The sequence below is a fragment of the Canis aureus genome, chromosome 10 (assembly GCF_053574225.1).
Source record: "Canis aureus isolate CA01 chromosome 10, VMU_Caureus_v.1.0, whole genome shotgun sequence".
Taxonomy (NCBI): Eukaryota; Metazoa; Chordata; class Mammalia; order Carnivora; family Canidae; genus Canis; species Canis aureus.
Window position 1 is genome coordinate 69,265,631 of NC_135620.1, and position 7,101 is coordinate 69,272,731.

Here is a 7,101-nt window from a genome sequence, read left to right on the forward strand (position 1 = left end):
GTTTTCCACTTTGGCTGTTCTTGTGAATCACCTGGGGGGCTTGAAAAATCCCGATAGCCCGGGAGTCCTGGAACTTCCCTCCCCCTTCGCTGATCAAAGCAAGTCACAGAGCCACATGGAACTTCAGCGTGCCCGGGAGGAACAGAAATCTTTGGTGGCCAACGCAAACTTCACAGCCTTCAAGGTGCCTGGGACGCTCTGTCGGTTAAGCTTCTGCCTTCAGCCCAGGTCATGATCCCAGAGTCCTGGGGCGGAGGCCGACCTGGGCTCCCGGCTCAGGGAGGAGGGGGGGTCTGCCTCTCCCTCTCCCTCTCCCTGCCACTCCCCCTCCTCTTTCTGTGCTCTCTCGCTCAAGTAAATAAAATCTAAAACACACACACACACACACACACACACACAAATATCACAGCCCAAGAGAAACAGAAAACTAGTAAAAAAAGAAAAGGAACCAAAGATGATGGCACAATGATTTTATAGATAAATTCTCTTTAATTTAAATGATACTGTCTAAAGACCAGATTATCCTAAATTATTTTCAAGTGCAAGCTCCCTTATCTCTCTCTTGAAGTTAGCATTGTCTTAAAATCTGATTAAGAATCATAGAATAAAATTACATTATGCATGAAGCTCAAACGTGCAGGTGCGTGTAAGAACTGCAGTGAAGTTATTAGCAAGCTGACTCTAGACATGTAGTAAAGGAGTAATAACAGCAAACACTTTTGATAGTACTTACTGTCAGGCACTGTTCTAAATGCTTTGCAATATTCACTAATCTTTGCAACAACCTACTATTTAGGTGTTACTATTCCTAGTCCACTTTTATAGATGAAGAAATACATGGATTCTTGTTATATTCCTTGCATTAGGGCTGAGATGAAAAAAGTACAGAGAAGGTGAATGGAGAATGGCACCTCAAAGGTGAGAAAGCTTGCTGCACGTCTTGTCCTGGCCTTCGGGAAATGTGGACATGTGGGCACCGCTGTCAGTCTGAGGAAGAGGCATAGCAATATATATATCGCACGAGATGACCGCTAATGTAGTAATCTCTTTGTTTTCGTTGAGCCGAGGTTCATATATTTAGGTACTGCTAGAGTCTGAGTCACACCAGCCAAGCTGATTTGAGGGAACAGGAGACTGTACGGCACAGGTAAAGGCTGCCCCTAAGCTCCCCATGTACTCAGTCCTACCTTTTCTTCTGAACCCTGCAAAGCTGCTCTTAGATTTTTGTCTGTAGATATAGAGACCTCTGGTGCCCTCAGACTCTGAAGACTGGATCACATTTCAGAAACATCCATCTCCTTCCATCTGGCCAAGTCTGTGCCTACCATGTCACTAATTTCTTGAATCTTAACTTCTTTCAAGCACCCCCCCCCCCGCCCCCAGGAGTCTGCACAGAAATGTCAGTGAGGTAGCACTGGGGCCAGAGTTGTAGGAGGTGGGGAGGCGGGTCATGAATCGATTTCCTTGTTCTTCTTTCAGGGGTTGATTGTTAGGCCTGCTCTTCTTAGGTGTGTGAGGGACAGCCACGCCCTGTTCCAAGAGCCCAGTGTTTTACATAGAGATTTGTTTTTGTTTTTGTTTTTAAGACTTTATTTATTTATTTATTTATTTATTTATTTATTTATTTATTTATTATTTGTTTGTTTGTTTGTCTGTTTATTTGACAGAGAGAGCACAAGCAGGGGGAGCAGCAGACTGAAGGAGAAGGAGAAGCAGGCTCCCCATTGAGCAAGAAGCCCAATGTGGGATTTGATCCCAGGACCCTGAGATCCCAGGACCTGAGCCCACAGCAGATGCTTAACCGACTGAGCCACCCAGGCATCCCTGAAGAGGTTTTATGAAGCAATCTCTCTCCCATCTCTCTGATTCCCTCAATGGGCAAGATTCTGAAGGTCCCACATTCTTCAGTCTAGCTGAGACCCTCTCCTGAAAATATTAGGACAAGACAAAGGAGAAAGAAGATGGGTTCTCCAATCCTTCCTGTGAAGGTCAGGGAAGCCCAATTATTAAGGCAATAACCTGAGGTACCTGTGACATGCTAAGCACTCTTTAAGGTGTTGGTTAATGTGATGAACAAAATATATTCCTTGACTTCATTGTACTTACATTCTTGAGGGAATGGGTCCAGGCAATAAACAAATACATAGGAGAGGCCCGTCAAAGAAGGTGGAGCAAGAGCACTGCTTGATACTTGGGGTTTGGAGGAGTCCTCTGGAGGGATGACACACAGGTGCCAGAAGGTGGTAGGGGAGTGGGCCACACAGATACCTGGGGCATGAGTATTTCAGACAAAGGGAACAGCAAGGACAAGAGTCCAGAGATGGATTGCTCATGGGGTGTTTGAAGGAAATTGTATGTAACTAATTCAGGCTTAACAGAAACATGGAACATGAAGGTAGTGGTGTCAGGCTGTGGGAATCCTGGCGGCTGGATAATCGTCATCTGTGCTGCTGACTAGATCTTCTCTCCCAGGCCAGGCTCTCCTGAACAACCTGGCACCCCAGTTCTCCATCTTTACCAAGAGGTTAGCCAGTAATTGTCTATTATTCCAATAACCTAAATAGATCCATCATAAATTTTTTGAAACCAACAGAACAGTGTTTCTGAAATGCTAATTTTTAAGAACAACAGCTAGTATCTCGATGGGCTTGCTTCCAGGAGCATGGTTTGCACAGAAGTTCTGTCCTGGGATGAGAGAATCAGATGAAAAAGTCCTCTGAGCCAAGAGAAGAGATTTGGAATCTTCATCCTTGTCCTTGAAACCCCAAAATAACCTCAGGGTGTCCTGGTTTGATATTTACTCTGGAAGTTTATTTGACATTTATCTAAATTTCCTCCTTTCATGTTCAAGTTAGTCATGATATTTGAAGGACAGCAGTAACAGGACAGCTTGAAAATATCTCCTTAATCCCACAATCATGTGATCAAATGCCCATTTTACTGAAGGCACTTAGCAGGGTTCAGTTAGACAAACTTGTTTATTTGGGGGAAAGGCAGCACGAATAACTATAGTAAATAACAGGGGAGAGGCCATGTATAGAAAAAGGGGCTGGGAAACTGCTTTTCTTAAGAATCAGATGATAAATATTTTAGGCTTTGCAGGCCAAGAGGCAAAATCGAAGACATTATGTAAGTACTAATATAATAATACAGAAGGCACATGTTCACATTTTTGGGTGAAATATAAAAATCAAAAAATAAAAAAAATAAAAAAAAAGAAATATAAAAATCTATGGAGTACAATTTATTTTTAATATAGGTCTATTAGAAGAATGGAATGGGGGGCAGATAACATTTTGCTTAATTGAGGTTGAAATTTAGTGTTCTTAATATATTCTTGGCTCATGGGCTATACAAAAAATAGGCAGCAGGAAGGATTTGGCCTTATGGGCCATGGTTTGCCAACCACTGGTATAGAAAGTATGGTTTCAATGTTTAAAGTAGTTCTGAGGTTCTGGCTAACATTATACAGAAGGAAGAGAGAAAAAAAGGGAGAGAGAGCAAGAGATATGTTAGGATTTGTAAAAATACATTGACATTATTTGCAGATAATATGACCATACACCTATAAAACCAACAGAATCCATAAAGTATTAGAAGTGACTTTATTGTAACTAATAAAAATGTCATCAGGGTTGTTAAAGAGATCAGTATTCAAAAGTCAGTAACATTACTCTATAACCATAAAAACTTGTGATAATAACTAATGGTTACAAAAATAAAGAAAAAACAAAACAGACAGCCAAAGTATTCAGAATCAACAGCCAAGAATACACAAGAAGATTACTAAGGAGAAGACTTTAAAACTCTAAGAAAGGACGTAGAAGATGATCTGAATAAATTTACAGACTTGGGGCTCACTTTGTTTTGGCCCACTGGGCCGTGTCAGTCCTCTGACCTTCAAAACCTGCGTTGTTTTAAGCCACTAAACCTGTGGTGATTTGTTACAGCAAAACAGAAAATCAATCCGGGACCCCTTTCTCCTGTCCAACTGGAAGACAAAATAGAGTTTCCTCACTGTATTTTGATGCACAGTTTCTTTGCATGTATTTTTAACTCCTGGAAGGAAACGTGGCACAGATGATCTACTGAGTAATCCTGCTTTGTACTTGTCTGCATTTATATTGTTCTCTGGGCTCTTTGCAGCAGATTTATTTCTCCTCCTTAATTCAATTTGTTTTCAGACCCTAAGAAGGTGTTAAGTGGGCAGTGAGATGATAGTAGGCTCATAAGAAACTAATAAAAAAACAACTTAGAATTTAAATATCATGGTGGAGAATCCCTGGAGGGACATGGCTGTGAGCTCGGCCCTCCAGTTCCTGAACAAAGTTACCAAGAAGCAGTAGCGTAGCTTCTGGTGGTGGCGGATTCCACCCTCCTTCATATATGATTCCTGATTCCATTAGATATTCTAGAAAATTTTTAAATAGGTTTGAAAACTTGATGTCTTTCTCTCTGTGTGTCTTTTCGGTGAAATAATCTGGGTCTACAGCAGTAAGATGATGGAATAGGTGGTCCGAGCCTTCATACCCTAACAAAAACACCTATTTTAGCAACCACTCATGGGCAAGAATATGTTCATGGGAGTTGGGAACTACAACCGGGAGGTTCCAGCATGCAGGTGGAGCAAAATAATCCATGACTAGAAGCCCTGAAGAAATTAAAATGAATAGTTTCACTTCACCTGTCTCATCCCTCACCCCACATGGCACAGCACTGGCATCTCTAGGAGCTCATTAGAAAGCAGAATCTCAGTGAGGGTCACTGTCTCTTTACCTCAAAGTGAAGTGGTTGTAAGTGGCGGCTGTAAAGTGGAAGTATAGTCTTAGGAGGACATAACGCTGTGCTGTAAAAGGTTGCAAGCCGGCTGGCAAAGAAGAAGGCTTTAAGGGCCCACTCCAAACAAGCAAATCCATTGTTTCAGATTGGCTCAAATCAGCCTTCTTTAAATTAAAAAAAGGAGATAGGGTGGGCCACACATAAGTGCCAGTCAGGAAAATCCCAGCGTTTCCAAGCTTAAATCTATGCCTAAATAAGATTTTGTGGATCTCGTTATCTATGCAGGAGAAGTCAAGAGCCAAATACAACAGAAGCCTACAAGTCTTTGAAGAATTTGCATTGCCAAAAAAAAAAAAAAAAAAAAAAAAAACTTAATCTGGCCTGTAGCAAAAGCATGTGACTCTTTAATCCTCAAATAATTTCTCCAAGCTTTCACAAGCAGAACGTGGGTATGGCTGGGGGATACAGTGGACAAGAAAGAACTTCCCAGAGCCAGGGGCCACAGAGGAGAGTGAGCATAAGACCATGTTTCATTCTCTTTGCCTTCTTTGCCTTTACTTATCATAACTCAGCTTAACCACACGGATAAGGACGATGTCCTAGGGCTGAAGACACAAGTTAGGAAGAACAGAATTGCCAGCCAACTTGGAATGCTCACTTCGGATTGTTCATGGGAGAACAAAATTAATTCTGTCTTCATTAAACCATACTGGATTATGGTACGGTCTTTTTTTTTTTTTGAACAGTAGGCAAGCTGAATAAACTAATGAAATGTCCCTACCTGAGATATTTATCCTTCCCCACTGCATTGGTTCCTCCAGTGGACTGGAGAAAATGGCAATTCCATCCTCCTAGTTGCTCAAGCCACATTCCTTGGAAGCATCCTGTGTCCTAGTCCCTAAGGAGTCACAGCATTAAACCAGACCCTGCATTTGTGATTTATCTTGGTGCCTCCCAGAATTCTAGGCAGCGCATGCACGGAGTGGGTCTGGGTTCTAATCCTAAAATAGGGTAATACTCTTCAACCAAAGATCACCAGGAACACACTTGGAGTTGAACAACCTAGGTTTATTATTGCAGGGAGGAAGAACATGCGCCATGGGGAACCATGAGTGTCTCAGCAAGAGTGTTAGGAAGAGCCCACTACAGGATTTGGGAGGACCTGGGGAAGCTCTAGATTGGATACAGTCAGAAAGTAGGGGCAAGACTGGTAGCTTATCTTAGTAAATCTTATCTATAAGGAGTGGAGATGAGCATGAGGATAAAGGAGTAGAATTCACTCATTTTAGCAGAGAGAGGGGCACGTTTGCAGATTGCGCAATGACCTTGTTTTTATGATCTTGGTGTGACCTTATCTGATGTTGATGTTTTATGAGATTGTTTATGTCTAACATAACCATCATGGTCTAGCTGTGAGGATCAATCCAGCCTGTGACAAAATTGAAGCCTAGTGGTGGGAGTCAGGCTGGTTCCAGAATAGCAGGGGCTGTCGTTTGTTGTGTGGGTTTTTTTTTTTTTCCTCTCAAATGGATGATGGTATCTCCTTTGTAGGCCTCAAGCAGACAGCTTCTTCCTGTGACCCCATTGGCCATTGTGACCCTTGCTCCCAACCCTGTGTGAGTGACCCAGCTCTGTACTCAGAATCCAGAGGAAAGGGCTGCTCTGGCCTATTTGCCTACATTGTTCCTTTCTTTCCCTTTCCTTCCTTTTCCTTAATTTTCCTTCCCTTTCCAGAAAGACTGCTCTGCTTCTGATCTACAGGCATCTTCACTCCTTGATTTCCAGTATTCTTAACATTTATTGATTCATTGGCATAAACTGTCTGGGTTGGAGGGTAGGTTCCAGTGGGAGCTCAAGCTGCCATCTTGACCTGAGAACAGCAGAGGGTCTTTTTGTGCCTTCCTCTTGGCTGACATGTGGCACTACCCAGCCATCTCCCGTAATCATTGTGGCGCTCCTTGCATTGTTACTATTGGCAATGTCTTAAGCATTCTGAAGGGTACGTTAAGCCATGCCCATCTGGGTGTCAGCTGTTCTATCCCTGACGGTGCAAACATTTAAAATTGAGAGGTCCTAGATTTTCCTTGAGTTCTGGTATCAGGGAGATGGCTACTCCATTTTGGTAGATTTGTTAAATCGCTGTGTTGTACACCTGAAACTAATGTAACATTGTCAACTATACTTCAATTTTTAAAAAAAATTAGCATGACTGGTTGACATTCTACATACCCTTTTGTCATATTTCAGGCAACCAGACCAGGTGCTTAAGGCTGAGCAATAAGTCTGAACCTAACTTATTCTTCTGACCCGGAGGTAGAGTAA